The following is a 13685-nucleotide window of genomic DNA, read 5'->3' as shown; positions in this document are numbered from 1 at the left end:
TTCCTCAAGAGGCTCTTTAGTTCTTCACTTTCCTCCATAAGGGTGGTGTCATCTGCGTATCTGAGGTTACTGATATTTCTCCCAGCAATCTTGATTCCAGCTTGTGCTTCATCCAGCCCAGAATTTTGCATGATATACTCTACATATAAATTAAATAAGCAGGTGATAATATACAGCCTTGACGTACTCCTTTTCCTATTTGGATCAGTCTATTGTTTCATGTCCAGTTCTTACTGTTGCTTCTTGACCTGCATACAGATTTCTCAGGAGGCAGGTCAGGTAGTCTGGTATTCCCATCTCTTTCAGAATTTTCCACAGTTTGTTGTGATTCATACAGCCAAAGTCTTTGGCATAGTCAGTTAAGCTGAAGTAGGTGTTTTTCTGGAATTTTCTTGCTTTTTGATGATCCAGCAGATGCTGGCAATTTGATCTCTGGTCCCTCTGCCTTTTCTAAATCCAGCTTGAACATCTGGAGGTTCATGGTTCACATACTGTTGAAGTCTGGCTTGAAGAATTTTGAGCATTACTTTGCTAGCATGTGAGCTGATGGCAATTGTGCATGAATTTGAGCATTCTTTGGCATTCTCTTTCTTTGGAATTGGAATGAAAACTGACCTTTTCCAGTCCTGTGGCCACTGCTGAGTTTTCCAAATTTGCTGGCATATTGAGTGCAGCACTTTCACAGCATCATCTTTTAGCATTTGAAATAGCTCAACTGGAATTCCATCACCTCCACTAGCTTTGTTCATAGTGATGCTTCCTAAAGCACACTTGACTTCACATTCTAGGATGTCTGGCTCTAGGTGAGTGATCATACCATCATGGTTATCAGGGTCTTGAAGATCTTTTTTGTATAGTTTTCAGTGTGTTTTTGCCACCTCTTCTTAATATTCTGCTTCTGTTATATCCATACAATTTCTGTCCTTTATTGAGCCCTTCTTTGCATGAAATGTTCCCTTGGTATCTCTAATTTTCTTGAAGAGATCTCTGCTGCTAAGTCACTTCAGTCATGTCTGACTCTGTGTGACCCCATAGACAGCAGCCCATCAGGGTCCCCTGTCCCTGGAATTCTCCAGGCAAGAACACTGGAGTGGGTTGCCATTTCCTTCTCCAATGTATGAAAGTGAAAAGTGAAAGGGAAGTCGTTCAGCCATCTCCGACTCTTCGCGACCCCATGGACAGCAGCCTACCAGGCTCTTCCGTCCGTGGGATTTTCCAGGCAACAGTATTGGAGTGGGGTGCCATCGCCTTCTCCAGAAGAGATCTCTAGTCTTTCCCATTTTATTCTGTTCCTATATTTCTTTGCATTGATCACTGAGGAAGGCTTTCTTATCTCTCCTTGGTATTCTTTGGAACTCTGAATTCAAATGAGTATATCTTTCCTTTTCTCCTTTGCCTTTAGCTTCTCTTCTCAGTCATTTGTAAGGCCTTGTCAGACAACCATTTTGCCTTTTTGCATCCGCCCGCCCCCACCCTGGCTCCTGACCCAGGGATGGTATTGATCACTGCCTGAAGTCATATATTGTTTATTCTTGATGGTACATAATATATTATTTTGTGGAAAAATACTAACATTTCAACCTCTTTAAACAAATGATTCAGAGGAAGACTGTGAATGTGAAGTACTTAAGTAAAAAATATAAATAATAAAAAACATCATGTCATAGATTTATTGATGGTATTTAAATTTTTTATTTTAGTGTTACAAAAAGTAATGGTGCAGTTACATTGGTGTGCTTGATTTTGTGAGGTTTCATAAAAAGTCAAGTCTTCATTTCTTCACAGGCCATGTACCTGTGTCACTCAGATCTCCCTTCAAGAGAAAATCTACTGTTAGGAGTGTCATTGGCTGTTAGACTCCAGTTGTGGCAATTTTGGAATCCATTTCAGTTTTTCTCTGGAAGCCAGCCTCCCCAGTCTTCTCTCAGTTAATGTGGGAGCATGGCAGGTTCACTAGGGATGGGCCATTTCTGTCCAGTGTCTAATATCTCTAATGAGAAATCCTTTCTCCAGGGTTTTATTGAGTTAACCAGGGTTTTTCTTGGATTAGCACTCTTTGCCTCTCTTTCAAGATAATAAAAAGGTTCTTTAGAATATCAGGCTTAAGTGAGAAATTCAAGTCTTCAATCTGTCTTTTGTTGAAATGCTCAGATTTACATGGGCGTTTGCCACTAAAAGGTATTCTTCATCTTATGCTTCTTGTAATTGAAGTAGATGAAAAAACTTTTCCAGTTCTTTGAGGTCAGGTTTTTCTGAATTCTATCAATTCTCTTCCTTATAGAAATGAAAATCATTAAATGATGGCCCAAGGTTACCTTTTTCTTGTTGTTGTTGTTGTTGTTTTTTTTTTCCAACTGTAGTTGCCAAAACTATGTTTGTTCTTTCTAATCACTTTTTCTAGAGCTTTTGGTTCAATATACTTAGGATTTGCCTTCTAAGTTATCATGATCAACAGTTTTACTAAATAAAACATCCATACTCAGTCTGTTTCTTTAATGCCCATATAAGATCACCAAGTCAATGCCATTTGACAGAATTATTGTCAAAGAAAATAAATGCAGAAACAAACAACCTCAGTGACATAATAAAATAATTACTACTTGCTTGCATCACTGTCTAACATGGTTGGTCAAGGGATCTCTGTTCCCTCTTCATACATGCACCCTGACCCCCTCCATCCTGTTATGTTACTATCTTCAACCATATATCTGCTAAAGTCAAGGTACATGGGAAAATGTATACTGAGGGGGCACACTCTTAACTGTCCACAAGAAGTGATTTTTCACCTCGTCATTGGTGAGAATTAGTTATGTGACAAATAAAATGCAATGGGGCTGGAACATTATGTTTGACTATTTTTCCAGAAAGAGGAAAGCTCTTTTGTTATAACCTAAATAGGCATCATTATAAAAAGGAAATTCTTTATGTTGAGACATAAAAATATATCAATTCTTGCTTTCATATTCACTTTGATCAATGGTGTAGTTAGCACTCTGGTGTCTGAGGATGGAAGCTGGTTGCTAGGCAGATAAGTCATTTTGATCCCATTATTATTGAGAGCAATTTTGTGCAGAGAGGACCTACAGGTAAGCATTATAGACTCATTCCAAAGCTATAACTCCATAATTAATCATTAGACACTCTGGTCACTAGTCTTATCTCTTTCCTTACAAAGTATCCAACCACTCATATAAACAACCATCACACACACACACACACACCCCTCTGGCCACTTCTTTTTCCATAAAAATGGATTACTTAAAAGAATAGCTTAAAATTCTACCTACTTTGAAAAATGTTCTTCTCTAGTCTCCATCAGAGTAAGTTAGTGGGATTCCAAAGCTACCACAATTTATTTCCGGCTGGTGACAGCATATTCTGAATAGGCTTTTGTAAACCAGGCAAAAGGATTATTTTTTGCTTCTCAGTCAACTGCATATAGGGAACTCACACTATATGAGTTATGAGTTATAACTCATAGTTATAACTATGTGTTGAAGCAGAAGGAGATGCATTGAAAGTGTGAGCTAACTACTTATAGATGAAGTACTGTTGACGATATCTGACTATAAGGCTGGATGGAACAGATATGATCTGATTTATGAAGGCAAGCTCAGAATATGGAGCCACTCAAGTTTCCAATAGAAAGTATTTAGACTCTACCATGGTTCAACAGCAGGCAAGATTTATTTCTATTTCTCCAAAGCAGAAATGTTATTTGATGAAGAGGACACATTTTTAAGTAAATTTCTGAAGTCATTTGTTACTATTCTACCGTTGAGGTTTTCCATGTTACCAACCAGCATTACAACCCACTAACAATATTTTGAGAAACATTAAGTCACTCAAGTCATATAATTGTTTGCTCTTGGAGCAGCTGATGAATTTTCTCTTTTCCTGGAACATGTTAAAAACTGACAACCTTAGATAATCTTTGAATGATCAAACCTTTTAAGGAGCATGCTTCCTTTTTAGTTCTAGAAAGTACAAAGCACAGCAATTGGTTTTTAATTGGAAGAAGATATCCTAAGATGCTCTAGATATTTCAGTCACCAAGCATTCACTGAAGAGATGGCCGCTGATTCCCATGCAGTTTATTTCCCATTTTTGACATTCATGACTTCTCCTATGGCTCTGAAATATCTCCTATTCCTGATCACTTGGTTCCACTAGCCTGATGTTATCAATGCAGTGGAGCAGTGTAGTATCTACTGGTTTATAAGTGTTTGAAGATTAAATTACATATAAGATTAAGGAATAGATATACTCCTGAACCAATACAGTAAATGTGTATTAATAACCATACCAGATGAAAGCAAAATTGAAAAAGATGCTTTATCAGATTGATTACTATATATTAAGCATCAGGGTTTAACCATCTCACTCCAATAATTAAATCATATGTGAGACTATATTTGCAGTGTGCTTTTTTACTTTGTAAAATATTATCAATCAAAATCCATGTATCACACCAAAGAGTTAATCAAGCAAGTTTAAGTTAGATATAATAGAGATAAATCACCTGCATTCCTCAAGTATTTAAGGATGTCACTAATTTGTAGTCTTTCAAGGGATATAGAGTACTTATTTAAATGCACAATTTTGGTAGGACAAGAGAGCAACAGTCGGTTTCCCACCTGATGCTTTCTCCAACAGAAGCAACGGATTTTTGGGTCAGAAGCCAAAGGGAGGTCTGGCAAGTATCTGAATTTGTCTACTGCAATCAGAGATATAGGTTCCATGAAATAAAAACAAGGTGAATACTGAGATCCACTGGATCAATTGCAAATTGAATTTGGTCCAAAAAAATATTTGTTACCTAGTCCAGTACTCTTGCCTGGAAAATCCCATGTACAGAGGAGCCTGGTAGGCTTCAGTCCATGGGGTCACGAAGAGTCAGACATGACTGAACGACTTCCCTTTCACTTTTGACTTGCACGCATTGGAGAAGGAAATGGTAACCCACTCCAGTGTTCTTGCCTGGAGAATCCCAGGGACGGCAGAGCATGGTGGGCTGCCCTCTATGGGATCGCACAGAGTCGGACATGACTGAAGTGACTTAGCAGCAGCAGCACTCCTATTAAACCTACTCTGACAAGGAAACTATATAAACCTTCATTGTTCTCTGTGATTGGTGTATTAGCTCAGAGGATGGCTCAATAAACCCCCTCAATACTGAGGTATTTTCTTTTCTACAGTGCACTGCTGCCTTGGTAAATGGTTGCATGTCCCTTTAGGAAAAGCTAGGAGGAAGAAGATACAATATAATTTTTTAAGACTTTTCTCAACAGTACCAGGCCTAGTTTTCTTCTAGGGTCTCTGAATCTATGAAATTACCTAGTCGTGGGAATTAGACAATTATATATGACTCATATGCAGAATACATCATGAGAAATGCTGGGCTGGAGGAAGCACAAGCTGGAATCAAGATTGCCGGGAGAAATATCAATAACCTCAGATATGCAGATGACACTACCCTTAGGGCAGAAAGTGAAGAAGAACTAAAGAGCCTTTTGATGAAAGTGACAGAGGAGAGTGAAAAAGTTGGCTTAAGGATCAACATTTAGAAAACAAAGACCATGGCATCCAGTCCCATCACTTCATGGCAAATAGATGGGGAAACAGTGGAAACAGTGGCAGACTTTATTTTGGGGGGCTCTAAACTCACTGCAGATGGTGATTGCAGCCATGAAATTAAGAGACATTTACTCCTTGGGAGGAACTTTATGACCAACATAAACAACGTATTGAAAAGCAGAGACATTACTTTGTCAACAAAGGTCTGTCTAGTCAAGGCTATGGTTTTTCCAGTGGTCATGTATGGATGTGAGAGTTGGACTATAAAGAAAACTGAGGGCCAAAGAATTGATGCTTTTGAACTGTGGTGTTGGAGAAGACTCTTGAGAGTCCCTTGAACTGCAAGGAGATCCAACCAGTCTATCCTAAAGGACATTGGAAGGTCTCTTGTTGAAGCTGAAACTCCAATATTTTGGCTACCTGATGCAAAGAGCTGACTCATCTGAAAAGACCCTGATGTTGGGAGAGATTGAGGGCAAGAGGAGAAGGGGACAATAGAGGATGAGATGGCTGGATGGCATCACCGACTCAATGCACATGGGTTTGGGTGAATTCTGGGAGTTGCTGATGGACAGAGAGGGCTGGTGTACTGTGGTTCATGGGGTTGCAAAGAGTCAAACATGACTGAGTGACTGAACTGAACTACTTTTATGTGGTTTAAAGTCACGCCTAGAAAGTTTTTGTGTCTTTGTTTCTCTAACTTATGAATGAAAATGAAACCTATTATAACTGCCCCTTGATTTTGGTTATAGGAATGTAGAAATCAATTGTGATTGCCAAATATCCATTTAGGTCAAATAATTCATATTATCAGTTTCCTTTTGCTGTCTGTTATGGTTCAGTTCAGTTCAGTCACTCAGTCATGTCCGACTCTTTGCAGCCCCATGGACTGCAGCACACTAGGCCTGCCTGGTGTTAATTTGCCTAGTGCATTCAATGTTAATTTGCTCAAGTGTTTACATTCTTTTTAAGGAATTTCTGTCAACTTCATTTACTTAAATGCCACTGATTCAAAGTTTCATTCCACTAACTAAGCAGACTCTCCCAGCTGTATAAGTTAAGTGAGTGAAGAATAAACTGTGAGTGTGATCATATCAATAAAATCACTTCAATGTAAAATGTATTCCATGTTCCTTGGAGTAGCGCCTTTAGAACCTATTACATCAATGTTCCCAAATATTGTCCAATATAAATAAGCAAAATACTGAAATTCACTTGTTGCATGAGGCTTTTTGTTCTGAGTTTGACTTTGGAAACCGTCCACTGGGATAGAGAGAGAGAGATATTCCTAGTTCTAGGTCTGGAGGGAACAAGAGGTAAAGGAGAATCTGAAGGAACTGACACTTCTTGCAGGGTGTCTATCTCAGCTTACATCATTGTAAGGTGTTTAAGTAAAGCAGGATTTGTGCCACAGGACAGAGAAGGGGCTGTTGCAGTAGCAAAGGAGATTGTGTGAGGTTAGCTGTACTCAGAGCTACCTGAATCCAATAAAATATTTCCATTCAAAATTTGAGGTTCCCACAATTTGTTCCAAGTTTCCTGGTGATTCTGCAAATTCAATCCATGCTGGATTTGAGTAATAGAATCAGAATCTACTTCTGATTTCTTGCTCTTTATATTCTGTGGTTATAAGTGAAAGGAATGCAATTAGATACAACCTATTAACCCTGAATCTTTATACTCCTCATGCCTACCACAGTGATCTACAAAAATAAGTACATTCTTGACCAACTCTTACTTCTAATACATGCTTCATTTCATTTCATTCAACACAGGATGCCATAGACTGTCAGCATGCCATCATCAAAGGTAAACAGATCACCAATAAGTTAAAACTCAATCAGGTAATAATTCCTAGATTCTCAATTTCTTAAGTGTATGTCCCCTTTGACAATTATTCAGTAAAGGTTTTTTTGTTTAATTCCCCACCCCAACCCCAATTCGTTTATTGGAAGAAGGTTGATATAAAATTGATTAATTATAAAATTTCTGAGAATTCTGTAATCTAATCGAAGAATCAGGCTTTGCAATCACACAGAAAGAATTGGAGCAGCAATCATAAGTGTGTGATCATAACACATGACATTCTAAAGATTATCTAAAGACTATCATGACTATAGTTGCCCAACCTTTAGCACCTACAGCATTTACCAAGTCCCGAGTAAGTTTACGCTGGTATGCCTGACAGAATACCCAATAGCCCTGCACGCTGTCATTGCCTTACTTCTGCTTCCAAGCCTCACAGGGATGCTTCTCCTCAGTGGATCCAGATCATGTGCACTATCCAAGCTGCAAGAGTGTCTGGGAAAGATAATCTTTAGCTTTTTTTTTTTTTTCCATCTCTACACCATAGAGAGGCAAGCTTAAAGGAGGGTGTGACTGAACCAACATTTGAGATTTATCATAGCTGGAGAAAGAGATATCAAGTCAAAAGACTGGAATTGAAAGAGAGTGAGTGCTACCCAAAAGTAATATAGCTAAACCAGCACTGCCTAAGATGCTCAATTAAAAAGAAATGCTCTAGTAAAAAAAAAATAAAAAAGAAATATAAATATTATATACTGACACATATATATGTGAAATCTGGAAAGATGGCACTGATAGGTTTATTTGCAGGGCAGCAATGGTGAAATGGAGTTTATCTGCAGGGCAGTATTCTTGCCTGAAAAATCCCATCAGGGATGCACAGTCAAGAGTAATGATAGAACAGGAGATGAGACTGGGGGAAGTGTTATTAATACAAACAGTGCTGAAATGGAACATGGGTACAAGAGTAAAGCTGCCCAAAGTGACAATGTTAATATAAACTAAAAATATAGGTTTATCTTAACTATATTTGAAACTTGGTCTTTGGGATTTTGTGTACATTAGAATGAGTAAAAATACAGAGTTTAAGCCTTATCATGTAATGAGAGGGCCAGGAGAGAAGAAGGAGCCACAACAAAATTAGAGTTCAAACACTTAATAAGCCAGTGTTGGTTGGGAGAAGGAAAAACAAGGCACGGAAAAGATAATAATATCTGATCACACATTATCTGGTATGATAAAGCATCTTTAACATTTTAAAATGCTTGTATCTTAATCTTATTGTTATTAGAGACTGCTTAGAGTTTAGCATAATTTGTTTCAGTTTCAAAATTTTTATTATTATTAAAAGTTATTAGTGCAAGTAGTATCAGTGGTCCAAAACTTTAATACAGTTTGCTAAACTAATGAAAGTAAAGCACTTACATATTTCTATACTAGTTTAATAACTTTTTAAAAAAAGATTTAGCTTCCCACAGGGAAAACAATTTAATTTGGCAGCAAAATGTGTTATTGAATATCGAGCTCACGGTTGGATATTTTTCCCTTGAAAGTTGATAGATTTGAGATGAATGGATAAAATGTAAAATCCCCTAGTGGATCATTCACACACAAGTTGGGGAAAATATGTTGAACTGTATTAAATAATTGATGAAAACTAAAACACCTATTAGCAGCATGTAATTTGTGTTTCTGACTATATTCACATCCCAGCTCTTTTTCTTATAAAACCTTTGGAATAAATATTTGTGTTAACTACTTAATTTAGTTATTCAATTCTCTATCAAAATTTATATTCATTGTGTTAACAATGTCACACATTATATATACATATTTTAACATTTTAAATGTAAAATTACTTTGATGTATTTCTGGTAGGTAAAGGAGTGGGCCATCACAAATTAAAATACCTTAGTCATTTCTATAGCAAATACTTGGGCATATTTAGTTATTAAAGATTAATAGAACAAGAATCTTATAAGAAAATGTGCACCTTTTTAAAAGATCACACAGGCTAACAAAAAACTTCTCTAAGTATCTGAAATACTACTAAAATAATCTTAAGTCATGTAAAGTTCACTACAACGTTTGTTTTTTTATCATTAATAATATTTCCAGTAATGTTTAGACTCAGAATGTACTCAGTTGTGTTTTAAATTTTGTATCCCAGATTTAGACATAGAATTTCTTTAAGTTGCAGAGTTAAAAAATGTCACCTGATGATTAATTATCAAGATTGGAAAATGGCTTCTAAAATGTATAGATTAATGATTTTATTTGCTTTATAGGTATGGATTATAGAATAGAAATATATTCTGGTATAAAATTGAATATAATATATTATAAAAATAAATATAATACTTCCCTTAAAGTACAGATTTACATGTGTGGTAATTTAGCATCTCTACTTTGGAATAACCAGCCTTATGGCAGAAAGTGAAGAAGAACTAAAGAGCCTATTGATGAAAGTGAAAGAGGAGAGTGAAAAAGTTGGCTTAAAACTCAACATTCATAAAACAAAGATCACAGCATCCAATCCCATCACTTCATGGCAAATAGATGGGGGAACAGCAGAAACAATGGCAGACTTTATTTTTGGGGGGCTCCAAAATCACTGCAGATGGTGATTGCAGCCATGAAATTAAAAGACACTTGCTCCTTGGAAGAAAAGCTATGACCAACATAGACAACATCTTAAAAAGCAGAGACATTACTTTACCAACAAATGTCTGTCTAGTCAAAGCTGTGGTTTTCCAGTAGTCATGTGTGAATGTGAGAGTTGGGCTATAAAGAAAGGTGATTGCTGAAGAATTGATGCTTTTGAACTGTGGTGTTGGAGAAGGCTCTTGAGAGTCCCTTGGACTGAAAGGAGACTCAACCTGTCAATCCTAAAGGAAATCAGTCCTGGGTGTTCATTGGAAGGACTGATCTTGAAGCTGAAACTCCAATGCTTTGGCTACCTAATGCAAGGAACTGACTCATTGGAAAAGACCCTATTGCTGGAAAAGATTGAAGGCGGGACGAGAAGGGGATGATAGAGGATGAGATGGTTGGATGGCATTACCGACATGATGGACATGAGTTTGAGTAGGCTCCAGGAGTTGGTGATGGCCAGGGAAGCCTTGCGTGCTGCAGTCCATGGGGTTGCAAAGAGTCGGACACAACTGAGCAGCTGAACTGAACTGTTTTATTTACCTACATCTGGTTTGATTAATATGTATCTTGGCGTGTTTCTCCTTGGGTTTATCCTGTATGGGACTCTTTGTGCCTCTTGGAATTGAATGACTATTTCCATTTCCATATTGGAGAAATTTTCAACCATAATCTCTTCAAAAGTTTTCTCATACCCTTTCTTTTCCTCTTCTTCTGGGACCACTGTAATTCGAATGTTGGTGCGTTTGATGTTGTCCCAGAGGTCTCTGAGACTATCCTCAGTTCTTTTCATTCTTTTTACTTTATTCTACTATTCAGAAGTTATTTCTACCATTTTATCTTCCAGCTCACTGATTCATTCTTCTGTTTCAGATATTCTGATATTGATTCCTTCTAGAGTTTTTTTTAAATTTCAGTAATTGTATAGTTTGTCTCTGCATGTTTATTCTTTAATTCTTCTATGTCCTTGCTAATTGATTCTTGCATTTTCTCCATTTTGTTTTCAAGGTTTTTGATCTAAATCTTTACTATCATTTTTATGAATTCTTTTTCAGGTAGTTTTCCTATTTCCTCTTCATTTATTTGAACTTCTGTGTTTCTAGTTTGTTCCTTCATTTGTGTAGCATTTTTCTGCCTTTTCATTATTATTATTTTTTAAGTTATTGCATTTGAGGTCCTTTTCCCAGGCTTCAAGGTTGAATTCTTTCTTCCTTTTGGTGTCTGTCCTCTTAAGCTTGGTCCAGTGGTTTGTGTAAGCATTGTATAGGGTGAGATTTTTGCTGAGTTTTTGTTTTTCCTCCGATGGCCAAGGCTGAATGAGGTGGTAATCCTATCTGCTGATGATTTGGTTCGTATTTTTGTTTTGTTTGTTGCTCAAATGAGGTAGCACAGTGGTGCTACTGGTGATTAGGTGATGCCAGGTCTTGTATTTCAGTGGTTTCCTTTGTTTGAGTTCTCACTGTTTGATACCTCCTAGGGCTAGTTCCCAACACAACTGAGCGACTTCCCTTTCACTTTTCACTTTCATGCATTGGAGAAGGAAATGGCAACCCACTCCAGTGTTCTTGCCTGGAGAATCCCAGGGACTGAGGAGCCTGGTGGGTGGCTGCCATCTATGGGGTCACACAGAGTTGGACATGACTGAAGTGACTTAGCAGCAGCAGCAGCAGCAGCAGGGTTAATTCCCTGGTAGTCTAGGGTCTTGGAGTCAGTGCTACCACTCCAAAGGCTCAGGGCTTAATCTAGAGTTTTGTGTGGGTCTATATATTATTTTTTTCTGGTCAGATACTCCTGTCCACTCTCAGCTGGTGTTCTGCATGCACTTCTGTGTCTGAAGGTGTATTCCTGATGGATCCATGGAGAGAGATGTGCTCCATGTCCACCTACTCCTTCACCATCTTGTTCTCTGGCTTTACAGTTTTAATCTAGAAGAGAAATTTAATTTCTCGTACTTCTTACCATTATGTTGGCTTTATGACATCCCTTAAATAAGATATTTCTTACTATTTTAAGTTTTATTATTTACACCTTGAATAAGATTGGCCACAATTTCTTTAAACTTACTTGAATAAAACTTTCTGCACTTAAAAAAACTCTTGAAGATCTACACGTCATTTCTCTGGTCTTATTTTCTGTCATTTAATTAGTATGTTCTTGCTCTACCAAGGGGTTCCCAGGTGGTGCTAGTGGTAAAGAACCTGCCTGCCAATGCAGGAGACATAAGAGACGTGGATTCAATCCCTGGGTTGGGAAGATCCAATGGAGAAGGGCATGGCAACTCACTCCAGTATTCTCACCTGGAGAATACCCTGGACAGAGAAGCTTGCTGGGCTACAGGCCATAGGATCACAAAGAATAGGACAAGACTGAAGCGACTTAGCATACATGCTCTACCAAAGCTGCATTCCTCACCATTCTCCAAATTCAACTATTTATCTGCATATTACCTTACTCTTGTTTCATCTCCCTGCAAAGTTGTTCTCTCTAAAGATATACATAGCTTGTTCACTCACTTTTTTTGGTCTATGAAGAAATGTCATTCTATCATAGAAGCCTTCTCATATTAATTTTGTTCACTGACGATACCCCTTATTCTTGGAGAAGGGAATGTCAACCCACTCCAATATGCCTGCTTGCGAAATCCCATGGACAGAGGAGCCTGGCAGGCTATAGTCCATGGAATTGCAAGAGTTGGACATGACTTAGTGGCTAAACCACCACCATCACCCTTATTCTACTTATTTCTTGACTTATCACGATCTGACAACTTCTGATTTTTTTTTTTTTAATCTAGGGTCATGACAAGAAAGAATACATTTGGTTCACAGTGCATGCCCAAAAGAAGAAAATTTCTGGCATGAAGCTGGTTTCAGCAAATATTTGAAGAATGAATGAATGCATGAATGCCACATATTATATTAAACTCTTTACCATCCTATTATTTCAACAAATTCATATATCAACTAATTTTCTAGATGAAGAAGCATAAGCTCAAAAAGGTTAAAATAATTTGGTATTTCAAAGTTTGAAAATTTATGTAAACTCTGCTAGTCAGCCCATAATAATCAGCCATGATGTTCAAAGACTGACTTCCCTGACATATGTCATACTGGGTAAGTTCTGAAAAAATAAGGATGTGATGTAAAGATCAAGGGGAATATTGGAACAAAATACATAATTAAAGGAAGGCTGACCCAGATGAAACTTCCAAGGTTCTCAAGGTGAAGGTAAGATTGAGAATAGAGATTCTGGACTGGAAAGTAATTATAGATGTGGTATCACATTACAGTGGCAGAGAAAGGTGAAAAAAGGGTGAAGATAAAAAGCAAAAAGGGAAGCATGCTTTGTTAACTAATGAAAATTTTCCTTACATAATAGGACTAACTATCTCGTGTCTTTGAAAAGTGAAAGTGAAAGTCGCTCAGTCATGTCTGACTCTTTGTGAGTCCATGGACTATAGTCCATGGACTTCTCCAGGCCAGAGTACTGGAGTGGGTAGCTGTTCCCTTCTTCAGAGGATCTTCCCAAACCAGGGACTGAACCCAGTCTCCTGCATTGCAGGCAGATTCTTTACCAGCTGAGCCACAAGGGAAGCCTCATGTCTTTATCTCTAGACATATTTCAGAAGTGAAGTGGCTATCTCTATCAAA

Source organism: Ovis canadensis, chromosome 9 (assembly GCF_042477335.2).
Source record: "Ovis canadensis isolate MfBH-ARS-UI-01 breed Bighorn chromosome 9, ARS-UI_OviCan_v2, whole genome shotgun sequence".
NCBI classification, from domain to species: domain Eukaryota; kingdom Metazoa; phylum Chordata; class Mammalia; order Artiodactyla; family Bovidae; genus Ovis; species Ovis canadensis.
Note: the sequence above shows the minus strand (reverse complement) of the source record.